At 47.1% G+C, this 17,977-nt stretch overlaps 1 long non-coding RNA gene across 1 annotated transcript; it reads right to left on the reverse strand.

Moving 5' to 3' along the window:
- Positions 1-389: 389 nt before the first annotated feature.
- On the reverse strand, positions 390-7,029 carry LOC146853992 (uncharacterized). The gene is made up of 2 exons (XR_014981156.1): positions 6,666-7,029; positions 390-1,031 (listed from the first exon to the last, which is right to left on the reverse strand). It is a non-coding gene; the product is annotated as an uncharacterized LOC146853992 (long non-coding RNA).
- Between the last annotated feature and the right edge of the window lie 10,948 nt (positions 7,030-17,977).

The raw sequence follows: 17,977 nt of genomic DNA on the forward strand, positions 1-17,977 counted from the left end.
CAGCTACCTCTCCAATCACACGTCGACTGTGTCTTTGCCTTTGAATATGCAGTGCCCTGCTGCTTTTTGGCTACGATTATGACATATAAGTGCCATAGACATACATGCATATCATACATGAGGTACATATGTAAAGGATAAAGCAAGCAACAAGACTTCTGTAGAATTCCACCAAATAAAAGAATTCAAGTTTCCTGAAGTGCCAGGAAACCCTCATGGGTGACAAGTAGCGCGCTACACATCTACTGATTGATTGACTGATTTATCAAGGAAGGATCTGCTAATCTAAACCTGCTGATCTCAAAACATGTCTTGCCTCGTTTGCAGAGACACGGACAATGGTGTGTTTCAGGTTTTATTTTCAACACAGCCAAATTGGACAGTATGGATACATGTCTTTCATTACCCGCTTTATTTACATTTCACTATGAACATTAAATACATACAAAAAGCAATTGTCTTTATTTACACATTGTTTACATATCTAAAAGGATTAGAGCGATACTTCGGAGAAAGCAAGCAATGGAATCGACTGAAGGTAGTTCAGATATTGATTACTATTGATTATGCCGAGTCTATACTTTGGCTGTGTAACTCCATGATTGCCCTTAGCTCTTGAAGAATACATAAGGTGAAGCAGTGAGAGTGATAGTAACTCCAGAGGCCACCCATATTCTTGTGATACTGTGGAGTTTGCTAGTGGTTGCTTGGGTGGTTTGGTGTTTGGAGCTTCTCAGAATCGCCTATGGGGCGGTTCCTCTGGGCTCTACTTCCCGTTTGCCATACAGCTTCTCCAGGTCCTGCCCCCTCAGGTTTGCGTCTCTGAGGATGTCTTTCTTGATGTTCTGGATGTTGCGACTGAGGACGGTAGGTGCAGCCGCAGGTGGGGCACAGGCGAGGGTGGGTTGCAGGGGCAGCGAGCAGGACAAGAGCCATCTCGGCGATGAAGCAGTCATCCCACAGTGGTGGCCATTGAAGTCTGGCAGAGAGCAGGAAGCTTGCTTAGGAAGACATTTCTTCTCAAGGTGCACCTGGTGGAAGAGAAGAACGCATCATTAGTGAACACCTAATGGACCAGCCGACTGGAGCTGCACCTAAGCCCTCTATCGACTCAAGATGGAGTCTACCTTCTGCGTTCTCTGTTTCCGTGTTTCCACCCTTTATCCTAAGGGCTCTCAAACATCTACTGGCAGCATGAAGCAGTATGGGCCAAACATCCCCAGCACTCAGCGACTCTCACCGTCCCAAGAACAGTGCCAGCGTTTCATGTATGACCCGCATTATTTGCACACATTGTCTTGAAGTTACCAGTTTTATACATAATGAACACTCACCTCCAAGCATCAGAGCCCTTCAGAGAAATATTTTTAAAGAAAAATACACGAACACAGTATAATAAAGACAATAACAAAGCAGCATTTAGTAATGCTGCGGTGTGTGGAAATTCAAGTGCACTTTCACCTGACGCTCTCCCCTTCCATCTGCTTCACTCAACATATCTCCAACGTGTCTGTTCTTTATCAGTGCCAGCCCCCCACACCTTCATCTGTGTCTCTCCCTCCATCTTTGCATCCCCTCTTAGAATGCTGCTCTCCTTCTCATCCACTGCAGGCACCGAGGTTTCTAGCTTCAAATCTTCCAGAGGGTTTATATTTTCCAGAACTTTAAAATTGTAATCTATTAACCAATGAACGGAGAAATACCAGCCTATACTATTAAGCAATAGTTATGTTCACAGATGGATCCTGGAGCTTCTAAATTAGCAAACACATGAACTAAAACAGATGCAATAACTCAAAAATGCTGTGCCAAAAAACTCATCTTCTGGTCTAGTACTGGTTTACCACTTGGAACCAACACAGAAACAGGGCAGCGCTGGGGTGACGTCAGCCCCTTTTCCATCCACCGCCTTCAGATTCTGGAGCAAGAAAGCAACAACCCGCCCTACCAGGGCAGAGAAACCTGAACAACGCTCCCATCCGGTCACCTGCGACTGCTCTCCACAGACACGTGCTCTGGCCAAGCGTCACCAGCTAGTCTGGACCAGGATGGTGGCTTGGGCTCTGAAGGCTTGGTCGCAGAGGGACACTCGGGCAGAGGGTGCCCTGCACAAGGTGAAACAAACTGATGATTATAGGTGGCACACCTCAAAGTATCTACTCTAAACTTCTCTTTGGTCACATTAGAAAAGTCAGTTTCCAACCCTAGATGATACACAGGGTCGAAAGTGGCCATAAGTCCGAGGTGAGGGCATCTGCCCTGGCCTCATCCGTGGGTGGACGAGGAAGGTAATGAACAGCCTACGAAGTGACCCTAGCACCTCAGACTCCCTACTTCTCCGACACCTACGCGTGGAGTCCCCAGAGACCTGTTCGCCAGGCGATCAGTTTGCTTCTCCTTTAGGAATGAGTAAATGGCCACTATGGATCCATAACCACACAGCCCGGCACTGGGTGCTTCATGCATGCGCAGACAAGGACTGAGTGTCAGCCCTTCTCCCCTAGGGCCACCTTGAAGGCCAGGATCTAGTGAAACCTTTCCACCACTCTCAGGCACGCAGACAAACTGCACCCTCAAAAGAGAAGAGGGTACCGATGGGAGCGAGCTTCATGCGGGGGGCGGCCTGTAGCGCAGCAGAAAGTTGCAAGATGCAGGACTGCATGCCAGGTCTGTCACCATAATCACTCCCCTCCATCTGTGCCTACCCTAAGTTGTGTCTCTTCTTCAGTGTCTCAGTCTTCCTAACTCATCTCCCACGTCACCTGTGTGTTTGCTGCCCTTCTGAGTCACACACTTGATCTGTATCTCTCACTTAGTTCTGGTTGCCTCGTCAACCTGTGTTGCCTTCTCCATCAGTGTATCTCCCCTTACATGAGCCACCCCCTCCATCTGTGTATCTCCCTCTGCCTGGCAGTTACAGACACAGGCTGAGGCAGAAGAGACATTCTGGGGCCTGTGGCCTGTGTTCGACCTCATGGTCACAGGTTCAAATCCCGACGGGTCCACTCAGCCTTTCATCCTTCTGAGTTAATAGAATGAGCACCATTGAGTTGGCTAACAATAAGCATCTGTTATTCAGTGCCAAGCTACCCTCGGGTGAAAGTGTGCTTTACAAATAAAGGGTATGTTATGTTACGACCCTGTCTGTGAAAGAATGCGTGCACGGGCATGAGGATGGACCTGAAGAACATTCCGTTGTTCTGGCCAAATCGCCCAACTTCCATTGGCCTAAAATCTGATTGTGATCGCGTGACTGGTGCTAATTTAAAGCGATCCTTCAGTTTGAGTTTGCACTATATAAAAGTGCAAAAGAGACAACATACAATATCAGAGACAAGTGTTGTCAAAACACAGAAACTGTTAACAGCTCCCTCCTGCATAAAGCGCATATACCGGTAACAATTGTAACTGAAACCGTTTGAAAGATTTTTCAGTACTGCAGCCGCATGGTGATAATCAAAATGTGGCCCGAATTACGTTTGTAGTGCAAAGTGCAAAACACCCCAATGGTGCCCGAGTTTCCCCATGCGCAGTGTACAGCATAGCTGCCCCCCATGCTTTACAAAGCAAGATAGATAACCCCAGTGCAACAACCCGGTGCTGCACACGCTTGCTGTGTTTTGTGAGGCTGTTGTACCTCCCTATAATGTCTGTATGTACATAACAGAAGGCAGGAAACAAGAGATACCGCCCAAAGCTGCAACAGCCAAACAGTCTGCACACTGGAACAGATAAGCCCTTCACCCCTGGCACACCATAAGTGAGGCGTTACTCGAGGGCCAGCTTTAGCTCTGGTGGCGCCCGGTGCAACAACCATTTTTGGTGCCTTCTTCCCCCATGATCTCCTCCTCGGATTCTCTCACTACCACCGGCCCCTCATCTCTCAATCGCCCCTCTCCCACATACATTTCATGTGTTGTTTTAAAGCACTAGTAAAGGCTGGCTTTACTAATAAGAATGTATATCTCCCCAAACAGACACTTTTTAGCTTCCTTAGGAACATATAATGAAAAACTGGGAGAGGGGGGACATAACGTCCAAACCAATTGTATGCAGCTTCCATGCAGCTCCTTGTTCTGTTCTATATTCTGGTTGTATCTCAAAGGAGCTCTGTGAGAAAAGCATCAATCCACTCAGCTATCCACATACAATACTGATCTGTGATCTGCACGGTACGCGTTCTTTGCAGCAGGCATATTAACCCTCTGCGCTACTTATGGTGCCACTAGACAAAGCTGATCACTCTCTCCTGCAGGAACATTAATCACAAGAGTTATCTTGACATTTTCATTGCTGCCTCAAAGCTGGATGCACAAGGAACTCTGTAGCAGGTGGTTTTAAATCTTAAGTTATTGCTAAACACAGCGCCTCCTTGAGGTCAGCGCCCCTCTCCACAGGTGAGTGCCCAGTGCGGCAGCACCGGTCCCACTGCCCTAAAGCCAGCCCTGGGTTTCTTGTGACCACAGCACTGTTAACCAGCCTTTCAGCCATGGGTGAGTAATGGCTGCAGAGCATGTAAGCCAAAGAGTTCGCCCGAAGCAAGGGGGTGGGGTGGTCATGGGTGCAAGCAGTGTCAGACCAGCACAAGTGGTTCAACTTCACCTCAAAGCTACCCAAACACCCCATCCTCCCAGCGGTCAGTAAGGAGCACAGCGTGCTCTGGGATATGGTGGTAGGGGTAGGGGGGAAGTTGCGCTGGAATGCCACGCCACAAGTTCCTGGACAGCGGAGAAAGTAAGAGGAGACACAAAAGTTTAAACGATGCTTTTGTCCCTGTGGTTCTAACCCTAGACCCTGTAAGACCGGACCGTGAGTGAACCTCAACTCAGATTCAACACCGAGGCTCGAACCTGGTTCAAACACCAGGGAAGTGGGAGGGGAGAGGGTACAGAGCGGGCAGGTGGGAGGAGACGGAACAAGTGAGAACATGAGCACAGATATGGAATGCTTAAATCCAAATAAAAAAGTAGCTCCAAAAACAAGAGCAGTGGATGGACACAAGTACTTGGTCCATGCTCTGGGAGGAGGGGAAAACACAAAGGCATGAGCGGCGTTCAAGCGAACAAATGATAAGCCTATGGACGGGCTGTAACCCACTAATTGTAAACAACATGTCTCGAAGACACAGCGCAAGCGCTGCCTAGCCAGGAAAATCATAAGAGACATGACAGCAATAGTAAAACAGAAAGCAGATGAAAAGGGCGAATGAGACGAAAATAAACAAGCTGTATATATTAAAGCACTATGTGTAATCTGCAGGTCACCGGTTACATTATTTGGTGTATTTCAGTGGGATCATATATTAACTGCACAGACTCACAGCGTGTAGCTCACGGGTTCTATTCCGAATCGTGAAATTCAGAGAAACGGAGCGAGAGAGAGAGAGAGAGAGAGAGAGAGAGACAGAGACAGAGACAGAGAGAGACAGAGACAGAGAGAGAGAGAGAGGGAGAGGGACAGAGAGGGACAGAGAGAGAGAGAGAGAGAGAGAGAGAGAGAGAGAGAGAGAGAGAGGAGAGAGAGAGAGAGAGAGAGAGAGAGAGAGAGAGAGAGAGAGAGAGAGAGAGAGAGAGAGAGAGAGAGAGAGAGAGAGAGAGAGAGAGAGAGAGAGAGAGAGAGTTAGTTTGGCTGGCTCAGTGTGTAAGGGCACCTGTTGCAGAGATTTGTGCATATTGTATTGGCCACGTGTTCCAATCGGCGGGACTTCAATCAGTGGGTTAATGCAACTGCTGCAGTGATTCGTCTGCAAGGTGTATGTTACAGGGTGCAGTATTTAGGATATAGCCCATCTCAAGACTGAAACAACAGTCTGGAGTTTACAAAATGGGAGCTTCCTAAATGATACGTATTAGTGAGAAGAAAATAAACAAGCTGTATATATTAAAGCACTATGTGTAATCTGCAGGTCACCGGTTACATTATTTGGTGTATTTCAGTGGGATCGTATATTAACTGTATAGACCCACAGAGTGAGCTCACGGGTTCTAATCCGAATCGAGAAATTCAGAGAAAGAGATCAAAAGAGAGAGAGAGAGAGAGAGAGAGAGAGAGAGAGAGAGAGAGAGAGAGAGAGAGAGAGAGAGAGAGAGAGAGAGAGAGAGAGAGAGAGAGAGAGAGAGAGAGAGAGAGAGAGAGAGAGAGAGAGAGAGAGAGAGAGAGAGAGAGAGAGAGAGAGAGAGAGAGAGAGAGAGAGAGAGTTTGGCTCAGTGTGTAAGGGCACCTGTTGCAGAGATTTGTGCATATTGTATTGGCCACGTGTTCCAATCGGTGGGACTTCAATCAGTGGGTTAATGCAACTGCTGCAGTGATTCGTCTGCAAGGTGTATGTTACAGGGTGCAGTATTTAGGATATAGCCCATCTCAAGACTGAAACAACAGTCTGGAGTTTACAAAATGGGAGCTTCCTAAATGATACGTATTAGTGATTCAATGTCGGAAATCTGTGTTTTAAAAAACATAAATACAAGATTAACTATCCGTAAATATGCCGTTTCAGCCAATATTTTCCAAGAATTTTTATGTAGTCGGCCGGGCAGCAAAATACTTGCCAAGTCCTCCCTGTCTAACACCACCCCTGGTGCCCCCCACCACTTGCACCCAAGATCACACATTTCCTGCATATTGCTTATTACTTCGAGCCTTGCCGGCTGATCTCTGCCACTCACCTCGTTCTTCAAGACAGGGGCGCAGACCATCTCTTCGGCTGGGTAGACGGTGGTCCTCGGAGGTCAAGGGATCACTTCCGGATCGAGGGCTGAGTGGCCTTAGCTTCCAGTCGTGTTTTGAGTGTGACAGCTCGAGGCGCAGCCTTATTTATACCCTGGTGGCAGGAAAGTACCGCGCAGAAAGCGAAAGAGAAAGAGAACACTTGGCATCCAAATAAAAATAACAAACAGCAGGGCTCTGGAAAGTACGGTGAATTATGGCGAAAAGTAAACACTGTAAGCAGCATAATAAGCGAGGGCTGCCGCCGGGAAGGAGGGGCTCATGGACTGTGTCCTACTCCTAATTGATTAGACTTAGTTGGGCGTCTTCTGCCTTCAGACAAAAACGCTAATAAATGGCACTTGGGTAATACAACGCATGCGGTGTGGGTGGTGGGCTGGCATGCAGAGCAAAGGAAAGCGAGAAACAGGAATGAAGCAATAATGAAAATAGGGGATAACACAGATAGAGGAAGAAATAGAAAAAGTGTGCATGAGAGGGGAAGGTCAGAGAGGAAAAGGAGGATTAGCAAACAAACAGGTAGATGGGAAAAGGAAAGAAGGAAGGGGCAAGGAAGGAGCCACGAAAGGAAATGAGAGATGAAAGGCAGGATGGAAAGGTGAAAGAAGGGTGAAAGAATGAAAGAATAGAGAGAAAGTATGAAAGGATTGATAGATGGAAGGGCAAAAGGATGGATGAATGTAAAAAAGATTGATAGGTGAAAGTGTGGATGAGTGGAAGGGTGGAGAAGGGGTAGATGGGGAAGAGCGGAATGATATATGAGAGGGTGAAAGCATGGATGGGTGCGTTGAAATGTGCAGTGATGGAATCATGGATGAAAGGATATAAGGGTAAAACGATGGATGGATGGAAAGGGGAAGAGGTGGACAGATGAATGGGTGAATAGATAGAAGGGTAAAATGATTGAACAATGGGTGAAAGGTTGAAGGGAGCCCTCCTGAGCGGGGTCAGGTTTGCTTGCTTTGCACGCTCGGTGTATTCAGAGATATGGCTCAAATGGGTTGGAAGGGGGCGGGGGGGGGGCGGGGGTAATTTTCTGGCTATTCTCTTGCATTGAATGATGATCCTGTGGTATATGATGCCCCCCCAGCTAGAATTCGTGAATCCGTTTTATATGGCACTTCATACCACATATTTGACACTTCTTAGGCCCTGATGACAAGTGGCGGTATTCCACCCAGGGTGGTAACTGCGGGTTGAATTCCACCGCTCACCATTATCAGTGACCCCTTGTCTCCAGGCCCAGGTTCACCGAATCTGCAAATTCTGAACACTGCATTCCTAGGTCTGCAAACTCCGGACTCGATCATTCTGGGCCAGGAGACACAGGACCAGTTTATCTGGGTTTTGGGGTTCACCCGATGACGCTGAAGGCCGGCCATGGCAGGAGAACAGCCTGGCCCACGCCCGACCCTGCAGCAGCAGAGGAGAGAGCATTAAACACTCCCCCTAGTCAGGTCCATGCCTCCACTGGACTCCCCCCGCCCCCCCGCCCCAGAGATGGTCGGACCCGGGCTGTATGCAACCTCCGCTTCCTCCTCCCAATGGCACAAGGGCACAATACTCAGAAGTAGGCAACATTCCCAAAGACTACACTCCCCTGACACCCATCTGCAGCCCTACTGCAGACCCCAATACAGCACCAATGTACCCCCCCCCCCCCCTGTCAACCCCATTTGAGCTTTATCTCTAAACACACAGAGTGTGCAAAGCAAGCTAACCTGACCATATTTGGGAGGGTTCCCTTCAGCCTGCTGACATTTTCCACAGGAATTGGGGATAAACGCATGAAAGGGCTCGCCATTGAATGGTCAGTGTGGTTATTCCCCATTCCAGAGGCAACACTTGTATTTGCCAGATTTTGGTGTAGGGATGCTGGCCCAGTATCCCTGCACCAAAATCTGCAAATATTCATAGTCATGGCCTGAGGGTTGCAATAGATTACCAGTGAAATGGTAACTGCATGTATGGGGCCATATGGATAATTTATACATCACCGCAGTGAGCTGGGTAGTGTTTTAAACTGGGTGAATCAGTGGGGCGAGCATATGCACGGCGACATCGTGGGAGCATAGATAGAGAGACCCCACATCCCTCATTCTAGTGATAAGTGAAAGGGTAGGCCTTGTCTCTGCTACTTTCTTGGCACTACATGAGGAATTTAAAGTTGAGGCCTTGCATGGAAGGAGTATCTGAAAACACAAGCCCTGCCCTCCGGCAACTGCTAGCTGCACTCAAGACCAGTGATAACAGCCTCATTTGAGATCAAATGGAAAGTTATTTGGAAACCCTTAGTCCAGTATTTTCAGAAATGAGTTTGCTGAATTCAGGCAGAGATGTTCTATTCCAGCAGCGGCTTGTGAGCGTAGAAAATGATCTTCGGCTGAAAATTCCCTTCTCCTGATTCGCAGGACTAGTATCTGTGGACACTTCTACCAGCACATCAGGTGTACTCTGATAATTGTCATGCATATTGTCTCTCCAACTACTTCGCTATGATGCCCGTGAGGCTGTTGTGTCGCTTTTTCAGAAAACCAATAAAAGACTGTTTAAAAAAAAAAAAATCAGGTTCACTCTGATGAAAAACAGCAAGTTGAGCAGATTGCTCATTGGGGTAAATCTGTGGCCAGAAATGTGGTGTTCCTGGGTAGTGAGTGAACAACCATAGACTCTTGTTTACCTTCTCAAGCATTTTCCAGGTTCCTTGCCACAGACCAGCGCTGAACAGGAGTGTTGTTTTGCCAGGTAGGAAAGTGATTGATGCGTCCCTGTAGTTCATGTGATGTAAGCAAGGGCTTCCCATGGAAGGAATACTTTCTCTGCGGGGAAGATGCAGAAATTTCAGTTGGTGACAAATATGTTTTCACTCTAGCCCAGAATAAGGGCCCTATTTACAAGGGGGGGAAAAGTAAACGTAAGGGTGGAGATTTCGATTTCTGCTTGAACGTACTTTTATGTTTTTGGGAGTTTTCAATCTTTTCCAGGAGTATGCTGAGAAAGCTGCCCCTGTAGATCTTTTCTGCACTCGTGGTGGAGAAATCTGCCCTAGTAAATGCGTTTACCACCCCTCTACCCCCGGACATCCATTTGTGAATTTCTGACAGGCAGAATAAAGGTAAATTAGATCAGAAACTTAGGTTTGCTACCAAATTTATCTTTCTGAGGAGGACTCTAAGATTTCTTGCAAAGCAAAAAGGGTTTACTCAAACAAAGTTTCTCTTTGCTATGAAGGCTATTACTATTCTTTGTCTTTTCAGTGTTTGGGGGATTTAAAGCTTGTAAGTCTAGAAGAAAAACACTTGTCTACTGGGGAGGGTGACAATGTCTTCCCCAATCAGCCAAGAAATCAGGCTGGCTTCTTGTTCCTTCAGAGATTTTACTGAAGGAACATGTGCGCCCTGTAGGCAGAAGATTGCCCTCTCATTGCCATCAGTGATAAGATCCTGCACCCAGTCCAACCTCCTTCACTGTCTTATCCTCAGCAGGAAAGTCCAGAAATGGCTTCTTCTTGCAACAACAGAAACTCACTCAGGAGACCAAATAAAATAGAGCCTTAATCTCAATAGCCCATCGTTCCCAAAAAAGACTGTGGTCATCAGCCTTGTACCGGATGCTATCAATATGCTCTCCTCTCCTTCCTAATGAGCCAGCTCTGACAGGAACAGGGAAGGGTCAGGGAAAGAATAACATGCACACCTTAACTGATCATTGAGACACTACACAAGTTTACATGAGTTTGTGCACACAAACATACGCCCCCCCCCCCCAAATTTGGAAACTAAAATAAAGTGCCCTTCTGACTGCACTCATGAGGACTGTTAGAAAATCACAAAGTGCGACTTTACTTGCAGAGCCTCCCACCTCCATGAAACCGACAACGATCTCCATACAGAAACCAGAAAGGCACTTACAAGCTCACCGTTCTGCACCCCATAACTGTTCAGACTAACTCATATCAGTCAGTCGAAGTTTGTAAGATCTGACTGGCACCAAACCATTGGGACAACGCACAATCAGCACACAACAACCTGCACATTATAGACAGGAAGATTCCCAACACGCACAATCAACACAACCCACGACCTGTGAAACATGCTCATGGCTGGAGGAAGGTTGCAAGATCCAACACCTCTTTGGTGTCCTTGACCTTGATAACATCCCCAGTCAAGAGACAGCAATCCACATACAAAGCTCAGGGTGACACTGACACACACCTTGCTAGTAAAACGGTCAGTTCAGTCTGGATTGTTCCCATTGGAGCAGGGTCAAGACAATTTTCATATGGCTGGACCTAAACTGAGGTGGCATGGTGTGGAAAATAACAATGGACTTGGATGTGGCCTGAGTAATTACCAGTGGCTTAGATTAATTCAAGAATTCCATCCAAGTGTTTTGGTGCCGCACATCCTGACCATGTTTGAGGAGGCTAGAGATGAGGGTTGCCTTCCACTGGACCAATGGACAGCGACAATTGTTGTTATACCCAAGGAGGGCAAACCACCGGAACACTGTAGCTCATACAGACCCATATCCTTATTCAACATGGAAGTTAAGATCCTCACTAAAGTGTTGGTGAACCGACTTTCAGGAGTGATCACATCACTAATACATCCTGACCAGTCCGGATTCATGCCACACCGGAGCACGAGACTAAATCTACGCCATCTAAATGACGTGATACACCTGACCAAATCCCGACCAAATGACAAGGCGGCCCTGCTGTCATTGGATGTGCGTATGGCATTCAACAGCATCGAATGGCACTACCTGTAAGCGGTCTTGGATAGATTCGGGTTCGGCCCCCGGTTCCAGTCCTGGATTAGATTACTCTACACAGACCCTCTGCTTAGGTGCTGGTAAATGGTTCCATCTCCCGCTCTGTCACCCTGCACAGGGGGACGAGACAAGGATGTCCGCTATCCCCCGTGTTATTTGTGGTGGCTCTGGAGCCGCTCGCGGCAAGGGTGCGAGGAAACCCAGTGGCCTCCGGAATCATAGGTGGTGGACAGTGGGAAGGGAGAATTTCTTTGTATGCTGACGACGTTCTTCTATATGCGACTAGACTTTGTTTTACAGTTAGCAGACTCCTACAAATTTTCCACCTATTTGGGGGGTACTCCGGCTACCAAATCAATTGGGATATGTCCCTTATGTTTATGCTCTCGGACGGCCCACCTCCCGCTCTCCCTGAGGGGATACAACTTCAGGTGAAAGATAATTTCAAATACCTGGGCGTCACCATCGTCAAAACAGAAACAGGATTTATGGATCGTAATTTATTGCCCCAGCTTGAACGCCTGAGACGGGACGTGTCGCACTGGAGGACGCCGCTGACCTCCCTAATGGGGTGAGCGGTTCTGTTTAAAATGATGACATTACACCGTACGAGATACCTGACACGTTCTTTAAAGAGGTAGACAGTGAATTGCGAAAGCTACTGTGGAATGGGGGCGATGCGAGAATAGCATTGGTCAAACTCCAGCGAGGTGCATCTGAGGGCGGCCTGGCTGTACCAGACCTTAGGAAGTACTACTGGCCATCACAGCTGACTGGGTCTTTGGGGATAGAAATGACCCGGTATACCGAGTTGACCGCCTAGTGATGGGCACCAGAGGCTATCCAGCCTCACTGTATTGTAGGCGGGCTGGGAAACTTGTGCCTGTGCATACAAAGATGGTTTTGGAGGCATGGAATGGGGACAATAAGTTCCTCGGGTGGGACAATAATCTGACAGAACGTACCCCGCTATGGGATAGCGATATGTTAGAGGAGGTTGGCAAATTACAGGGTTTCAGTAAATGGAAGTTGTTGGATATAGCCCATCTAGGGGATGTGTGGAGGGGCCCGACAATCATCCCGTTCAAAGACTTGCAGCAGGAGTTTCAATTAGCAGAAGTGGAAAGGTATAAATATATGCAATGGGGGCATGCACTCCATAAACACATCAGAGAGGGGGAGAGTATTCAAGAATATTGTCCGTTGGAAGGACTAGTGAGACAAAAAAGGAAACAAAGGGCCTTATTTATGAGGCCTTGCGACAGTTTTGTGCCGCTGTTGCGGCACCTTTTGTGATGCATCAGCGGCGTTAAACATGCCCCCTGTTGCGCCATATTTACAAAGTGATGCATCTAAGTAGATGCGTCACTATGTAAACCCCTGCACCACATTATACCTGCGCCAGGTATAATGTATGGGGGGGGGTGATCCCATGTAAGTAAGCCTCATAGAAGTGGCGCAGTGAAATCTATGAGATTTCACTGCGCCACTTCTAGGATGCAAATGCGCCAAAATCTCACGCCTGCCTCATAGCAGGCATAAGGGTGACGCAGTGCTATATTCACAGCCCTCCCCCTGCATTGCTGGAGTTGTGGCACTCTTCCGACACAACTCCAGCAATGCGTCATTTTTGTGCCAACAGATGCGTCAGTAAAAATGACGTATCTGTCATTCCTTGTGACATGATGCATCAAAACAGTAAATATGGCGCATCCATCATGCCGCAAGGAGGACGCAATGAAAAGGGACGCATCGCTATTTTCACGCACCGATGCATCACTTTTCATAAATAAGGCCCACAATATCCCCCTACCAGTTTTAGTAAAGGTCCAAGACTTCAAACCTGAAAACAATGAAATCAGTGGTGTTCTTTGTCTTTCTGCTTTTGTTTGTCTTTGTTTTTTTTTCTGCTCTTCAAAAGATTCAAAAGGCTTAACATAAGCACAGGACTTAACTACAAAAAACCAAAGCTTTCTGCCAAGAATCCCCGGATGGCCTGTCATCATCTGATGTGAGTGTATGAGAAGCGCCTTGTGTAGGTGATTTGGACCTGTACCGAGCTGCACCTAAAAGGAGGTAAAGATATATTGCCATCGAAATAGAATACAGCTAACACCAAGGCCATTAAAGTCATGGCTTTCAGCTGTGAAAGGGCTTCTCAGGGTGGTCTTACCTTCAAGCTGTGGCTGCATAGAGCTATCCCTGTGGGCTCCCGTTCTTACTCTACTTAAGAGACACATTTACAGTAACTTATGTTTTGTACAACACTTGCTTCCGCCGTTTTATCTTTTTGACTTACTGTCATTTACAAAAGATACTATTGCCCAACTGAAGGATAATCACTTTATGAACTTTAGAAGGATGAAAGGCTCTAGCAGGTCTTACACAATTGAAACTCTAGAGCTGCACGTTTCTCAAAGTTCTCAACATGCGTGCTTACCTTACAAAGATATGTTGTAGTACAATGTAGAAAACTCTGTTGACATTACTATGACTTCACAGCACTTTCGGACTTCAGTTACCTTCATGCCTTTTGTAAATGCTAAAGGAATTTTCAACAAAATATAGAGAAATTGATCAACGTTTGTTCTACTTGGATTTTTTGGGCCTTCTGGTGTGGGTGTATCTGAGGAACCAACAATGTTTATCACCATCCTCTGAATTAAATTCCCCACCACTGGTAGTGGTATCAGCAGAGCCTTTGGTTTGCCTTCTGCCTTAACACTGGCTTGGAAGGTCACACAGGGGTGACAAAACACCTTGACCTTCTGAGACATCTGGGGCGAGTAGAAGGGGTTGACCAGCCTTTCCCAGGTCCTTGTATGACCCAGGTGCCCAGGCAAGGGGATAACATGGGCCAGGTTAAGGAGAAAGTCCCTGTACTGTTGAGGGACCACAAGTCTCCTGTATGCCCTTGGTTTGGTGTCTGTTGGCTCGCTGTACAGGATAATCTTGAGCACCTCTTCAGGTAGGATCTAGTCTGGGTAAACCAACTCAGTCATGGCCATGGTGATACTGGCACCTGTGTCCCTCAGAGCCTCCACCCCATTGAGTTTTGGCCACTGCCTATACATCTCCATGCTAGGGGATCAGTGGGCCAAAGGTTCAATGGTCTCCCCATGCAAGGACATTAGGGTGGCCTCTGTGTACTCTTTGGGATCCCTAGGGGCAATGTCCCATCCAAGCCCTACACTAGCTAACCCTTTCGACTGGTCATCGGTGGGTGCCTTGTTGGTGCACACTGCATCTCTGCTCTTGTGCTCTGGATGGTTACATTCAAAGCACACACCTGCCTTCAAAGGGTAAACCTCTTTCCCTGGTACCCCTTCCCCTTTAATTGGGATTTGGTTGGGGAATCTCCACCTTTGGGCTACTTTTGAGGACTCTTTGGGGTTCTCTTTCTTTTTATCCTTCCTCCCCTCTTTTCCCTGAGAGGGGGCCTGACCACCTTTCTTCTGGTCACCACCCAGGGTCTTTTTAGGGACCCTCGTTCTTACCAAATCATCAGCTATCTTGCCCAGAACCCTGGAGATAGATGGCTTAGAGTCCACCAGAAGCTGGTGCAACTTCTCTGAATGACAATACTTTAATATGTGCTTTATAACCAACTGATTGTAGAGCCCTTCAAATGTATCCACTTTGATGCCTTTAAACCATCCACCTAGTGCCTTAATGGAGTTGTCAGTGAAGTCTACCCATGTTTGTGTAGTACCTCTCTGAAGGGACCTGAGCTTCTGTTTATACTCTTCAGTCACCTGAAAATTTGAGATTCTAAGGATGGAAAGAATAACTTTGGCATAGTTATGAACACTATTGATTTCAGACCCACAAGTTTGTTTGGTAATACCTAGAGGGAAAACTTTGAGCAGTTGAATTAATCCAAAATTAAGGAAAGTAAAAGCAACTAATAAACCCTGAAATAGGTAATTGAGAACTATCCCTTGGTATAAATCTTTTTGTAAAGACTATTGGCTTTCTGTGCGCAATCTTTCTAATCCTAAGGTCTGAGTCTCGTTAGTATGATTCATTGGTGAGTAGAAACCACATGCAAACCTGTTCATCTGTCAGTTGAAAAGTTTAAGATCATTGTATTCATGTGCGAAATGTTCATTTTTGAAAATCTCTCATTTTAGGGCACTGATAATGTTTTGGTGAAAACAATGAAAGTAGAAAAAGACAAAGGGCACAGCTAAGATTGGGAAGAAATGAAACGAAGGCTTTGAGACTCTTCCTCTATCTCCCGCCCACTTCCCCTCCTGGGCCTCCAATACTGTAGGTCTGGTGTGGTGGGGCATAGATGAAAAGGGGATTGGAGTGTTCACACTGCCACTGTAGACATATGAGATTCATACAGGCGAGTGGAGCCGTGACATCTTACCCCCCAGGCATCTCCAGCAAAGGGTGGACAAAGACGGGGCATCTCTTGTTTGGAGCCCTGTCAGGGACAGGTAAGGCCTTGGGACACAAACACTTTTTCACTGCAATTTACAAGATAAGATCTCAAAATGTGACTCACCCAGCACCCCACGCCACCCATCCCCACAATCAGACCCAGACCTAGACCACAATAAATACTCACCCAGAATCATCACAGTACATAGACCCAATGTCATATATATCTCACTAACCACCGTACAACCTCAAACTACAAAAAAACAAGCTCCATCGCATGGATATTAATGTATGCTCTGCAGCACCTTATGCTCCATACATCACGGACCTCATCCCTCATCACAACCTTGATGCCTTCTTCAACACATAAACATGGCTTACCCATACCTCCACACACACATTAGACATCTTATACCTAGATGTTCTAGTATGCAGCATGCAGAACATTCCCATGAAAAGGGAAGGCATCTCGGCGTTAAGCATAAGTGCTCTTGATCCTGCACCACAGGCAGGCAGGCCTCTGGACAGAGCAGAGACTTCATAGACAAATTCTTCAACCTCCTCACCACCGTATCCATCTAACATCCTTACACCCCTATCCTTGGTGACATCAACCTCTCAGACAACCCACGCATTGAAAAAAAGAGACACCCTCCTCAACCTCATTGATACACACCATGTGGTACAGCATGTCATCTAGTCAGCTCCTTATGCTACATCCTAGACCTGGAACATACAAACAATCCAATCCAGCCAACGCAAATTTCCAATATCCACAGACTGGATAGACCACATCACCATCCTCTCACCTTGCTCAACATCCAAGTAACACATTTAGGTCAACTGGAAAGAGAACAACAAATCTCCTTATTCTTCAGAGTCTTCTCCATAGGCAACCTAAAGCTGAAACTCATCTCTCACTCTGCCCACTCAACATCTGACATCAACACCATTCTAAATGACTTCAATACATTTATTGATAACATGAGAACCTCAAATCTCCAACTAACAAGCCTAAGCGGAACGGTGCAGTAACCTGGTACTTCAAAGATGTTAACAGTTGCTTAGTTCACAGACAGGAAAGAAAAGGAAGCCAGTCACGGTTGAGGGGTTCTCTGCGCAGAGGCTGCAGGCGGCGTCGAAGAGTCCGGGAGGTATCAACCCATGGTGGTCTCGGGCTCTGGAGTGGTGAGGGACCTTGCTGCACCCAGTGGGCCACTTGGACTTGTGCTGAAGGCGTTTGGAGCAGAGGTGGAACCGGGAGCAGGGTTTTGCTGTTCTTCAGGTCACAGAGGCCTGTACTTGAACCTTGTTGCTGGGGAACAGAGCTGCTGTTCTCAGGAGATCTTGATCTTTCTCGAAGGCAGGCAATCGTCCCAGAGTTGTGGAGGTCACTGGGCTGCAGGATAAGTCATCTGTTGGTGCAGGATTGCTGAGGGCTGGACACAGGTTGGTAGGGCTGGGGCCAAGTCAGTGTGGTGTCTGGCTCTTCTTAGGCTGCCAAGAACTGAAGTCATTGTCTAGGGATGCCACCTAAATACTAGATTTAGGGGTGTTACGAGGGAATGGCAGGTAGTGGCCAATGAGCCTCTTACCTTACTATGGATTCCTTGGTCACTTACGATATCCAGGAATTGAAATGGATATTGCCGGGGCATATCTGCTCATGCATATATGCCCTCACAGGAGATATAGTGAACCCTGCCTTAGGGTTAATGCCTGCTAGAAGGGTGTCTTACCTATATCCCATGCAGTGTCTGTGGGCATGGCACACAGGAATGTGTGCCATGTCGACTCTTCAGTTTTGATTGCACCAGAACATGCAGTCTGACATGGCAGAGTGCAGGGCCTAGGTGAGGGGACCCTAGGCTGGCACAATTTGTGCTGCTACCCTTGGGGTCTCTCATCAGTGCCAATGCCCTAGGTACTAGGGTTACCATTTACTTGGGACTTACAAGGGTTTTTGAAGTGGTGCCAATTGGGAAACAAAAGGTACAATTTAGGGAAGGAGCTCTTGGACAGGGGGCCTGGTTGACAGGGACCTTGTGCACTTCCACTCAAAATTACATCATTTTCCAGGCAA

This window comes from Triturus cristatus, chromosome 4_1, assembly GCF_964204655.1.
Source record: "Triturus cristatus chromosome 4_1, aTriCri1.1, whole genome shotgun sequence".
Taxonomy (NCBI): Eukaryota; Metazoa; Chordata; class Amphibia; order Caudata; family Salamandridae; genus Triturus; species Triturus cristatus.